Consider the following 13,170-nt stretch of genomic DNA (forward strand, 5'->3'; position numbering starts at 1 on the left):
CTTAATTTTTTGCCCCCCAAAAAAAACGTAAGGGGTACCACTGTCGTTTTTTTTTCGGGTCGAAATTTTGAGTTTCGATATCTCAGCTCTGGAAGGGTCTAGAGCCTCCATTTTTGCACTCAGGACTAAGTCTCATGGCCCTCTATCAGAATCCAGAGTTTTGAGAAGATTGGAAAAATTAATTTTTCGCCCCCCCCAAAAAAAAAACGTAAGGGGTACCACTGTTGTTTTTTTTTCGGGTCGAAATTTTGAGTTTCGATATCTCAGCTCTGGAAGGGTCTAGAGCCTCCATTTTTGCACTCAGGACTAAGTCTCATGGTCCTCTATCAGAATCCAGAGTTTTGAGAAGATTGGGGAAACTTAATTTTTCGCCCCCCCAAAAAAAACGTAAGGGGTACCACTGTCGTTTTTTTTTTCGGGTCGAAATTTTTAGTTTCGATATCTCAGCTCTGGAAGGGTCTAGAGCCTCAATTTTTGCACTCAGGACTAAGTCTCATTGCCCTCTGTCAGAATCCAGAGTTTTGAGAAGATTGGGGAAACTTAATTTTTCGCCCCCCCCCCAAAAAAACGTAAGGGGTACCACTGTCGTTTTTTTTTCGGATCGAAATTTTGAGTTTCGATATCTCAGCTCTGGAAGGGTCTAGAGCCTCCATTTTTGCACTCAGGACTAAGTCTCATGGCCCTCTATCAGAATCCAGAGTTTTGAGAAGATTGGGGAAACTTAATTTTTCGCCCCCCCCAAAAAAAACGTAAGGGGTACCACTGTCGTTTTTTTTTCGGGTCGAAATTTTGAGTTTCGATATCTCAGCTGTGAAAGGGTCTAGAGCCTCCATTTTTGCACTCAGGACTAAGTCTCATGGCCCTCTATCAGAATCCAGAGTTTTGAGAAGATTGGGGAAACTTAATTTTTCGCCCCCCCCCCAAAAAAACGTAAGGGGTACCACTGTCGTTTTTTTTTTCGGGTCGAAATTTTGAGTTTCGATATCTCAGCTCTGGAAGGGTCTAGAGCCTCCATTTTTGCATTTAGGACTAAGTCTAATGGCCCTCTATCAGAATCCAGAGTTTTGAGAAGATTGGGGAAACTTAATTTTTGGCCCCCCCCAAAAAAACGTAAGGGGTACCACTGTCGTTTTTTTTTCGGATCGAAATTTTGAGTTTCGATATCTCAGCTCTGGAAGGGTCTAGAGCCTCCATTTTTGCACTCAGGACTAAGTCTCATGGCCCTCTATCAGAATCCAGAGTTTTGAGAAGATTGGGGAAACTTAATTTTTCGCCCCCCCCCCAAAAAAAACGTAAGGGGTACCACTGTCGTTTTTTTTTTCGGGTCGAAATTTTGAGTTTCGATATCTCAGCTGTGAAAGGGTCTAGAGCCTCCATTTTTGCACTCAGGACTAAGTCTCATGGCCCTCTATCAGAATCCAGAGTTTTGAGAAGATTGGGGAAACTTAATTTTTCGCCCCCCCCCCAAAAAAAAACGTCAGGGGTACCACTGTCGTTTTTTTTTCGGGTCGAAATTTTGAGTTTCGATATCTCAGCTCTGGAAGGGTCTAGAGCCTCCATTTTTGCACTCAGGACTAAGTGTCATTGCCCTCTATCAGAATCCAGAGTTTTGAGAAGATTTGGGAAACGTAATTTTTCTCCCCACCAAAAAAAACGTAAGGGGTACCACTGTCTTTTTTTTTTCGGGTCGAAATTTTGAGTTCCGATATCTCAGCTCTGGAAGGGTCTAGAGCCTCCATTTTTGCACTCAGGACTAAGTCTCATGGCCCTCTATCAGAATCCAGAGTTTTGAGAAGATTGGGGAAACTAAATTTTTCGCCCCCCCAAAAAAAACGTAAGGGGTACCACTGTCGTTTTTTTTTCGGGTCGAAATTTTGAGTTTCGATATCTCAGCTGTGAAAGGGTCTAGAGCCTCCATTTTTGCACTCAGGACTAAGTCTCATGGCCCTCTATCAGAATCCAGAGTTTTGAGAAGATTGGGGAAACTTAATTTTTCGCCCCCCCCCCAAAAAAAAAACGTAAGGGGTACCACTGTCGTTTTTTTTTCGGGTCGAAATTTTGAGTTTCGATATCTCAGCTCTGGAAGGGTCTAGAGCCTCCATTTTTGCATTTAGGACTAAGTCTCATGACCCTCTATCAGAATCCAGAGTTTTCAGAAGATTTGGGAAACTTAATTTTTCGCCCCCCAAAAAAAACGTAAAGGGTACCACTGTCGTTTTTTTTTTCGGGTCGAAATTTTGAGTTTCGATATCTCAGCTCTGGAAGGGTCTAGAGCCTCCATTTTTGCACTCAGGACTAAGTCTCATGGCCCTCTATCAGAATCCAGAGTTTTGAGAAGATTGGGGAAACTTAATTTTTCGCCCCACCAAAAAAAACGTAAGGGGTACCACTGTCGTTTTTTTTTTTTCGGGTCGAAATTTTGAGTTCCGATATCTCAGCTCTGGAAGGGTCTAGAGCCTCCATTTTTGCACTCAGGACTAAGTCTCATGGCCCTCTATCAGAATCCAGAGTTTTGAGAAGATTGGGGAAACTTAATTTTTCGCCCCACCAAAAAAAACGTAAGGGGTACCACTGTCGTTTTTTTTTTTTCGGGTCGAAATTTTGAGTTTCGATATCTCAGCTCTGGAAGGGTCTAGAGCCTCCATTTTTGCACTCAGGACTAAGTCTCATGGCCCTCTATCAGAATCCAGAGTTTTGAGAAGATTGGGGAAACTTAATTTTTCACCCCCCCCCCCCCCCAAAAAAAAACGTAAGGGATGCCACTTATGTTTTTTTTTTCGGGTCGAAATTTTGAGTTTCTATATCTCAGCTCTGGAAGGGTCTAGAGCCTCCATTTTTGCACTCAGGACTAAGTCTCATGGCCCTCTATCAGAATCCAGAGTTTTGAGAAGATTGGGGAAACTTAATTTTTCGCCCCCCCCCCAAAAAAAAACGTAAGGGGTACCACTGTCGTTTTTTTTTCGGGTCGAAATTTTGAGTTTCGATATCTCAGCTGTGAAAGGGTCTAGAGCCTCCATTTTTGCACTCAGGACTAAGTCTCATGGCCCTCTATCAGAATCCAGAGTTTTGAGAAGATTGGGGAAACTTAATTTTTCGCCCCCCCCCCCAAAAAAAAACGTAAGGGGTACCACTGTCGTTTTTTTTTCGGGTCGAAATTTTGAGTTTCGATATCTCAGCTCTGGAAGGGTCTAGAGCCTCCATTTTTGCATTTAGGACTAAGTCTCATGGCCCTCTATCAGAATCCAGAGTTTTGAGAAGATTGGGGAAACTTAATTTTTCGCCCCCCCAAAAAAAACGTAAGGGGTACCACTGTCGTTTTTTTTTTTCGGATCGAAATTTTGAGTTTCGATATCTCAGCTCTGGAAGGGTCTAGAGCCTCCATTTTTGCACTCAGGACTAAGTCTCATGGCCCTCTATCAGAATCCAGAGTTTTGAGAAGATTGGGGAAACTTAATTTTTCGCCCCCCCCCCCAAAAAAAAACGTAAGGGGTACCACTGTCGTTTTTTTTTCGGGTCGAAATTTTGAGTTTCGATATCTCAGCTGTGAAAGGGTCTAGAGCCTCCATTTTTGCACTCAGGACTAAGTCTCATGGCCCTCTATCAGAATCCAGAGTTTTGAGAAGATTGGGGAAACTTAATTTTTCGCCCCCCCCCCCCCCAAAAAAAAACGTAAGGGGTACCACTGTCGTTTTTTTTTCGGGTCAAAATTTTGAGTTTCGATATCTCAGCTCTGGAAGGGTCTAGAGCCTCCATTTTTGCATTTAGGACTAAGTCTCATGGCCCTCTATCAGAATCCAGAGTTTTGAGAAGATTGGGGAAACTTAATTTTTCGCCCCCCCAAAAAAAACGTAAGGGGTACCACTGTCGTTTTTTTTTTCGGATCGAAATTTTGAGTTTCGATATCTCAGCTCTGGAAGGGTCTAGAGCCTCCATTTTTGCACTCAGGACTAAGTCTCATGGCCCTCTATCAGAATCCAGAGTTTTGAGAAGATTGGGGAAACTTAATTTTTGGCCCCCCCCAAAAAAACGTAAGGGGTACCACTGTCGTTTTTTTTTCGGATCGAAATTTTGAGTTTCGATATCTCAGCTCTGGAAGGGTCTATAGCCTCCATTTTTGCATTTAGGACTAAGTCTAATGGCCCTCTATCAGAATCCAGAGTTTTGAGAAGATTGGGGAAACTTAATTTTTGGCCCCCCCCAAAAAAACGTAAGGGGTACCACTGTCGTTTTTTTTTCGGATCGAAATTTTGAGTTTCGATATCTCAGCTCTGGAAGGGTCTAGAGCCTCCATTTTTGCACTCAGGACTAAGTCTCATGGCCCTCTATCAGAATCCAGAGTTTTGAGAAGATTGGGGAAACTTAATTTTTCGCCCCCCCCCCAAAAAAAACGTAAGGGGTACCACTGTCGTTTTTTTTTTCGGGTCGAAATTTTGAGTTTCGATATCTCAGCTGTGAAAGGGTCTAGAGCCTCCATTTTTGCACTCAGGACTAAGTCTCATGGCCCTCTATCAGAATCCAGAGTTTTGAGAAGATTGGGGAAACGTAATTTTTCGCCCCCCCCCCCCCAAAAAAAACGTCAGGGGTACCACTGTCGTTTTTTTTTCGGGTCGAAATTTTGAGTTTCGATATCTCAGCTCTGGAAGGGTCTAGAGCCTCCATTTTTGCATTTAGGACTAAGTCTCATGGCCCTCTATCAGAATCCAGAGTTTTGAGAAGATTGGGGAAACTTAATTTTTCGCCCCCCCAAAAAAAACGTAAGGGGTACCACTGTCGTTTTTTTTTTCGGATCGAAATTTTGAGTTTCGATATCTCAGCTCTGGAAGGGTCTAGAGCCTCCATTTTTGCACTCAGGACTAAGTCTCATGGCCCTCTATCAGAATCCAGAGTTTTGAGAAGATTGGGGAAACTTAATTTTTCGCCCCCCCCCCAAAAAAAAACGTAAGGGGTACCACTGTCGTTTTTTTTTCGGGTCGAAATTTTGAGTTTCGATATCTCAGCTGTGAAAGGGTCTAGAGCCTCCATTTTTGCACTCAGGACTAAGTCTCATGGCCCTCTATCAGAATCCAGAGTTTTGAGAAGATTGGGGAAACTTAATTTTTCGCCCCCCCCCCCCCCCAAAAAAAACGTAAGGGGTACCACTGTCGTTTTTTTTTCGGGTCGAAATTTTGAGTTTCGATATCTCAGCTCTGGAAGGGTCTAGAGCCTCCATTTTTGCATTTAGGACTAAGTCTCATGGCCCTCTATCAGAATCCAGAGTTTTGAGAAGATTGGGGAAACTTAATTTTTCGCCCCCCCAAAAAAAACGTAAGGGGTACCACTGTCGTTTTTTTTTTCGGATCGAAATTTTGAGTTTCGATATCTCAGCTCTGGAAGGGTCTAGAGCCTCCATTTTTGCACTCAGGACTAAGTCTCATGGCCCTCTATCAGAATCCAGAGTTTTGAGAAGATTGGGGAAACTTAATTTTTGGCCCCCCCCAAAAAAACGTAAGGGGTACCACTGTCGTTTTTTTTTCGGATCGAAATTTTGAGTTTCGATATCTCAGCTCTGGAAGGGTCTAGAGCCTCCATTTTTGCATTTAGGACTAAGTCTAATGGCCCTCTATCAGAATCCAGAGTTTTGAGAAGATTGGGGAAACTTAATTTTTGGCCCCCCCCAAAAAAACGTAAGGGGTACCACTGTCGTTTTTTTTTCGGATCGAAATTTTGAGTTTCGATATCTCAGCTCTGGAAGGGTCTAGAGCCTCCATTTTTGCACTCAGGACTAAGTCTCATGGCCCTCTATCAGAATCCAGAGTTTTGAGAAGATTGGGGAAACTTAATTTTTCGCCCCCCCCCCCAAAAAAAACGTAAGGGGTACCACTGTCGTTTTTTTTTTCGGGTCGAAATTTTGAGTTTCGATATCTCAGCTGTGAAAGGGTCTAGAGCCTCCATTTTTGCACTCAGGACTAAGTCTCATGGCCCTCTATCAGAATCCAGAGTTTTGAGAAGATTGGGGAAACGTAATTTTTCGCCCCCCCCCCCCCCAAAAAAAACGTCAGGGGTACCACTGTCGTTTTTTTTTCGGGTCGAAATTTTGAGTTTCGATATCTCAGCTCTGGAAGGGTCTAGAGCCTCCATTTTTGCACTCAGGACTAAGTGTCATTGCCCTCTATCAGAATCCAGAGTTTTGAGAAGATTTGGGAAACGTAATTTTTCTCCCCACCAAAAAAAACGTAAGGGGTACCACTGTCTTTTTTTTTTCGGGTCGAAATTTTGAGTTCCGATATCTCAGCTCTGGAAGGGTCTAGAGCCTCCATTTTTGCACTCAGGACTAAGTCTCATGGCCCTCTATCAGAATCCAGAGTTTTGAGAAGATTGGGGAAACTAAATTTTTCGCCCCCCCAAAAAAAACGTAAGGGGTACCACTGTCGTTTTTTTTTCGGGTCGAAATTTTTAGTTTCGATATCTCAGCTGTGAAAGGGTCTAGAGCCTCCATTTTTGCACTCAGGACTAAGTCTCATGGCCCTCTATCAGAATCCAGAGTTTTGAGAAGATTGGGGAAACTTAATTTTTCGCCCCCCCCCCCCAAAAAAAAAAACGTAAGGGGTACCACTGTCGTTTTTTTTTCAGGTCGAAATTTTGAGTTTCGATATCTCAGCTCTGGAAGGGTCTAGAGCCTCCATTTTTGCATTTAGGACTAAGTCTCATGACCCTCTATCAGAATCCAGAGTTTTCAGAAGATTTGGGAAACTTAATTTTTCGCCCCCCAAAAAAAACGTAAAGGGTACCACTGTCGTTTTTTTTTTCGGGTCGAAATTTTGAGTTTCGATATCTCAGCTCTGGAAGGGTCTAGAGCCTCCATTTTTGCACTCAGGACTAAGTCTCATGGCCCTCTATCAGAATCCAGAGTTTTGAGAAGATTGGGGAAACTTAATTTTTCGCCCCACCAAAAAAAACGTAAGGGGTACCACTGTCGTTTTTTTTTTTCGGGTCGAAATTTTGAGTTCCGATATCTCAGCTCTGGAAGGGTCTAGAGCCTCCATTTTTGCACTCAGGACTAAGTCTCATGGCCCTCTATCAGAATCCAGAGTTTTGAGAAGATTGGGGAAACTTAATTTTTCACCCCCCCCCCCAAAAAAAAAACGTAAGGGATGCCACTTATGTTTTTTTTTTCGGGTCGAAATTTTGAGTTTCTATATCTCAGCTCTGGAAGGGTCTAGAGCCTCCATTTTTGCACTCAGGACTAAGTCTCATGGCCCTCTATCAGAATCCAGAGTTTTGAGAAGATTGGGGAAACTTAATTTTTCGCCCCCCCCCCCCAAAAAAAAACGTAAGGGGTACCACTGTCGTTTTTTTTTCGGGTCGAAATTTTGAGTTTCGATATCTCAGCTGTGAAAGGGTCTAGAGCCTCCATTTTTGCACTCAGGACTAAGTCTCATGGCCCTCTATCAGAATCCAGAGTTTTGAGAAGATTGGGGAAACTTAATTTTTCGCCCCCCCCCCCCCCAAAAAAACGTAAGGGGTACCACTGTCGTTTTTTTTTCGGGTCGAAATTTTGAGTTTCGATATCTCAGCTCTGGAAGGGTCTAGAGCCTCCATTTTTGCATTTAGGACTAAGTCTCATGGCCCTCTATCAGAATCCAGAGTTTTGAGAAGATTGGGGAAACTTAATTTTTCGCCCCCCCAAAAAAAACGTAAGGGGTACCACTGTCGTTTTTTTTTTCGGATCGAAATTTTGAGTTTCGATATCTCAGCTCTGGAAGGGTCTAGAGCCTCCATTTTTGCACTCAGGACTAAGTCTCATGGCCCTCTATCAGAATCCAGAGTTTTGAGAAGATTGGGGAAACTTAATTTTTCGCCCCCCCCCCCAAAAAAAACGTAAGGGGTACCACTGTCGTTTTTTTTTCGGGTCGAAATTTTGAGTTTCGATATCTCAGCTGTGAAAGGGTCTAGAGCCTCCATTTTTGCACTCAGGACTAAGTCTCATGGCCCTCTATCAGAATCCAGAGTTTTGAGAAGATTGGGGAAACTTAATTTTTCGCCCCCCCCCCCCCCCAAAAAAAACGTAAGGGGTACCACTGTCGTTTTTTTTTCGGGTCGAAATTTTGAGTTTCGATATCTCAGCTCTGGAAGGGTCTAGAGCCTCCATTTTTGCATTTAGGACTAAGTCTCATGGCCCTCTATCAGAATCCAGAGTTTTGAGAAGATTGGGGAAACTTAATTTTTCGCCCCCCCAAAAAAAACGTAAGGGGTACCACTGTCGTTTTTTTTTTCGGATCGAAATTTTGAGTTTCGATATCTCAGCTCTGGAAGGGTCTAGAGCCTCCATTTTTGCACTCAGGACTAAGTCTCATGGCCCTCTATCAGAATCCAGAGTTTTGAGAAGATTGGGGAAACTTAATTTTTCGCCCCACCAAAAAAAACGTAAGGGGTACCACTGTCGTTTTTTTTTTTCGGGTCGAAATTTTGAGTTTCGATATCTCAGCTCTGGAAGGGTCTAGAGCCTCCATTTTTGCACTCAGGACTAAGTGTCATTGCCCTCTATCAGAATCCAGAGTTTTGAGAAGATTGGGGAAACTTAATTTATCGCCCTCCCCCCCAAAAAAACGTAAGGGGTACCACTGTCGTTTTTTTTTCGGGTCGAAATTTTGAGTTTCGATATCTCAGCTCTGGAAGGGTCTAGAGCCTCCATTTTTGCACTCAGGACTAAGTCTCATTGCCCTCTATCAGAATCCAGAGTTTTGAGAAGATGGAGGAAACTTAATTTTTCGCCCCCCCCAAAAAAAACATAAGGGGTACCACTGTCGTTTTTTTTTTCGGGTCGAAATTTTGAGTTCCGATATCTCCGCTCTGGAAGGGTCTAGAGCCTCCATTTTTGCACTCAGGACTAAGTCTCATGGCCCTCTATCAGAATCCAGAGTTTTGAGAAGATTGGGGAAACTTAATTTTTCACACCCCCCCCCCCCCAAAAAAAAAAAAAACGTAAGGGATGCCACTTATGTTTTTTTTTTCGGGTCGAAATTTTGAGTTTCTATATCTCAGCTCTGGAAGGGTCTAGAGCCTCCATTTTTGCACTCAGGACTAAGTCTCATGGCCCTCTATCAGAATCCAGAGTTTTGAGAAGATTGGGGAAACTTAATTTTTCGCCCCCCCAAAAAAAACGTAAGGGGTACCACTGTCGTTTTTTTTTTCGGGTCGAAATTTTGAGTTTCGATATCTCAGCTGTGAAAGGGTCTAGAGCCTCCATTTTTGCACTCAGGACTAAGTCTCATGGCCCTCTATCAGAATCCAGAGTTTTGAGAAGATTGGGGAAACTTAATTTTTCGCCCCCCCCCCCCCAAAAAAAAAAAACGTAAGGGGTACCACTGTCGTTTTTTTTTCGGGTCGAAATTTTGAGTTTCGATATCTCAGCTCTGGAAGGGTCTAGAGCCTCCATTTTTGCATTTAGGACTAAGTCTCATGGCCCTCTATCAGAATCCAGAGTTTTGAGAAGATTGGGGAAACTTAATTCCCCCCCCCCCCCAAAAAAAAAACGTAAGGGGTACCACTGTCGTTTTTTTTCGGGTCGAAATTTTGAGTTTCGATATCTCAGCTGTGAAAGGGTCTAGAGCCTCCATTTTTGCACTCATGAATAAGTCTCATGGCCCTCTATCAGAATCCAGAGTTTTGAGAAGATTGGGGAAACTTAATTTTTCGCCCCCCCCCCCCCCCCAAAAAAAAAAACCTAAGGGTTACCACTGTCGTTTTTTTTTTTCGGGTCGAAATTTTGAGTTTCGATATCTCAGCTCTGGAAGGGTCTAGAGCCTCCATTTTTGCATTTAGGACTAAGTCTCATGGCCCTCTATCAGAATCCAGAGTTTTGAGAAGATTGGGGAAACTTAATTTTTCGCCCCCCCAAAAAAAACGTAAGGGGTACCACTGTCGTTTTTTTTTTTCTCAGCTGTGAAAGGGTCTAGAGCCTCCATTTTTGCACTCAGGACTAAGTCTCATGGCCCTCTATCAGAATCCAGAGTTTTGAGAAGATTGGGGAAACTTAATTTTTGCCCCCCCCCAAAAAAAACGTAAGGGGTACCACTGTCGTTTTTTTTTCGGGTCGAAATTTTGAGTTTCGATATCTCAGCTCTGGAAGGGTCTAGAGCCTCCATTTTTACATTTAGGACTAAGTCTCATGGCCCTCTATCAGAATCCAGAGTTTTGAGAAGATTGGGGAAACTTAATTTTTCGCCCCCCCAAAAAAAACGTAAGGGGTACCACTGTCGTTTTTTTTTTCGGATCGAAATTTTGAGTTTCGATATCTCAGCTCTGGAAGGGTCTAGAGCCTCCATTTTTGCATTTAGGACTAAGTCTCATGGCCCTCTATTAGAATCCAGAGTTTTGAGAAGATTGGGGAAACTTAATTTTTCGCCCCACCAAAAAAAAAAACATAAGGGGTACCACTGTCGTTTTTTTTTTTCGGGTCGAAATTTTGAGTTTCGATATCTCAGCTCTGGAAGGGTCTAAAGCCTCCATTTTTGCACTCAGGACTAAGTCTCATGGCCCTCTATCAGAATCCAGAGTTTTGAGAAGATTGGGGAAACTTAATTTTTCTCCCCACCAAAAAAAACGTAAGGGGTACCACTGTCGTTTTTTTTTCGGGTCGAAATTTTGAGTTTCTATATCTCAGCTCTGGAAGGGTCTAGAGCCTCCATTTTTGCACTCAGGACTAAGTCTCATGGCCCTCTATCAGAATCCAGAGTTTTGAGAAGATTGGGGAAACTTAATTTTTCGCCCCCCCCAAAAAAAACGTAAGGGGTACCACTGTCGTTTTTTTTTCGGGTCGAAATTTTGAGTTTCGATATCTCAGCTGTGAAAGGGTCTAGAGCCTCCATTTTTGCACTCAGGACTAAGTCTCATGGCCCTCTATCAGAATCCAGAGTTTTGAGAAGATTGGGGAAACTTAATTTTTCGCCCCCCCCCCCCCCCCAAAAAAAACGTAAGGGGTACCACTGTCGTTTTTTTTTCGGGTCGAAATTTTGAGTTTCGATATCTCAGCTCTGGAAGGGTCTAGAGCCTCCATTTTTGCATTTAGGACTAAGTCTCATGGCCCTCTATCAGAATCCAGAGTTTTGAGAAGATTGGGGAAACTTAATTTTTCGCCCCCCCAAAAAAAACGTAAGGGGTACCACTGTCGTTTTTTTTTTCGGATCGAAATTTTGAGTTTCGATATCTCAGCTCTGGAAGGGTCTAGAGCCTCCATTTTTGCATTTAGGACTAAGTCTCATGGCCCTCTATTAGAATCCAGAGTTTTGAGAAGATTGGGGAAACTTAATTTTTCGCCCCACCAAAAAAAAAACATAAGGGGTACCACTGTCGTTTTTTTTTTCGGGTCGAAATTTTGAGTTTCGATATCTCAGCTCTGGAAGGGTCTAAAGCCTCCATTTTTGCACTCAGGACTAAGTCTCATGGCCCTCTATCAGAATCCAGAGTTTTGAGAAGATTGGGGAAACTTAATTTTTCTCCCCACCAAAAAAAACGTAAGGGGTACCACTGTCGTTTTTTTTTCGGGTCGAAATTTTGAGTTTCTATATCTCAGCTCTGGAAGGGTCTAGAGCCTCCATTTTTGCACTCAGGACTAAGTCTCATGGCCCTCTATCAGAATCCAGAGTTTTGAGAAGATTGGGGAAACTTAATTTTTCGCCCCCCCAAAAAAAACGTAAGGGGTACCACTGTCGTTTTTTTTTCGGGTCGAAATTTTGAGTTTCGATATCTCAGCTCTGGAAGGGTCTAGAGCCTCCATTTTTGCATTTAGGACTAAGTCTCATGGCCCTCTATCAGAATCCAGAGTTTTGAGAAGATTGGGGAAACTTAATTTTTCGCCCCCCCAAAAAAAACGTAAGGGGTACCACTGTCGTTTTTTTTTTTCTCAGCTGTGAAAGGGTCTAGAGCCTCCATTTTTGCACTCAGGACTAAGTCTCATGGCCCTCTATCAGAATCCAGAGTTTTGAGAAGATTGGGGAAACTTAATTTTTGCCCCCCCCCCAAAAAAACGTAAGGGGTACCACTGTCGTTTTTTTTTCGGGTCGAAATTTTGAGTTTCGATATCTCAGCTCTGGAAGGGTCTAGAGCCTCCATTTTTACATTTAGGACTAAGTCTCATGGCCCTCTATCAGAATCCAGAGTTTTGAGAAGATTGGGGAAACTTAATTTTTCGCCCCCCCAAAAAAAACGTAAGGGGTACCACTGTCGTTTTTTTTTTCGGATCGAAATTTTGAGTTTCGATATCTCAGCTCTGGAAGGGTCTAGAGCCTCCATTTTTGCATTTAGGACTAAGTCTCATGGCCCTCTATTAGAATCCAGAGTTTTGAGAAGATTGGGGAAACTTAATTTTTCGCCCCACCAAAAAAAAAAACATAAGGGGTACCACTGTCGTTTTTTTTTTTCGGGTCGAAATTTTGAGTTTCGATATCTCAGCTCTGGAAGGGTCTAAAGCCTCCATTTTTGCACTCAGGACTAAGTCTCATGGCCCTCTATCAGAATCCAGAGTTTTGAGAAGATTGGGGAAACTTAATTTTTCTCCCCACCAAAAAAAACGTAAGGGGTACCACTGTCGTTTTTTTTTCGGGTCGAAATTTTGAGTTTCTATATCTCAGCTCTGGAAGGGTCTAGAGCCTCCATTTTTGCACTCAGGACTAAGTCTCATGGCCCTCTATCAGAATCCAGAGTTTTGAGAAGATTGGGGAAACTTAATTTTTCGCCCCCCCCAAAAAAAACGTAAGGGGTACCACTGTCGTTTTTTTTTCGGGTCGAAATTTTGAGTTTCGATATCTCAGCTGTGAAAGGGTCTAGAGCCTCCATTTTTGCACTCAGGACTAAGTCTCATGGCCCTCTATCAGAATCCAGAGTTTTGAGAAGATTGGGGAAACTTAATTTTTCGCCCCCCCCCCCCCCCCAAAAAAAACGTAAGGGGTACCACTGTCGTTTTTTTTTCGGGTCGAAATTTTGAGTTTCGATATCTCAGCTCTGGAAGGGTCTAGAGCCTCCATTTTTGCATTTAGGACTAAGTCTCATGGCCCTCTATCAGAATCCAGAGTTTTGAGAAGATTGGGGAAACTTAATTTTTCGCCCCCCCAAAAAAAACGTAAGGGGTACCACTGTCGTTTTTTTTTTCGGATCGAAATTTTGAGTTTCGATATCTCAGCTCTGGAAGGGTCT

Source organism: Pimephales promelas, chromosome 7 (assembly GCF_988280905.1).
Source record: "Pimephales promelas chromosome 7, fPimPro1.hap1.1, whole genome shotgun sequence".
Classification (NCBI taxonomy): domain Eukaryota; kingdom Metazoa; phylum Chordata; class Actinopteri; order Cypriniformes; family Leuciscidae; genus Pimephales; species Pimephales promelas.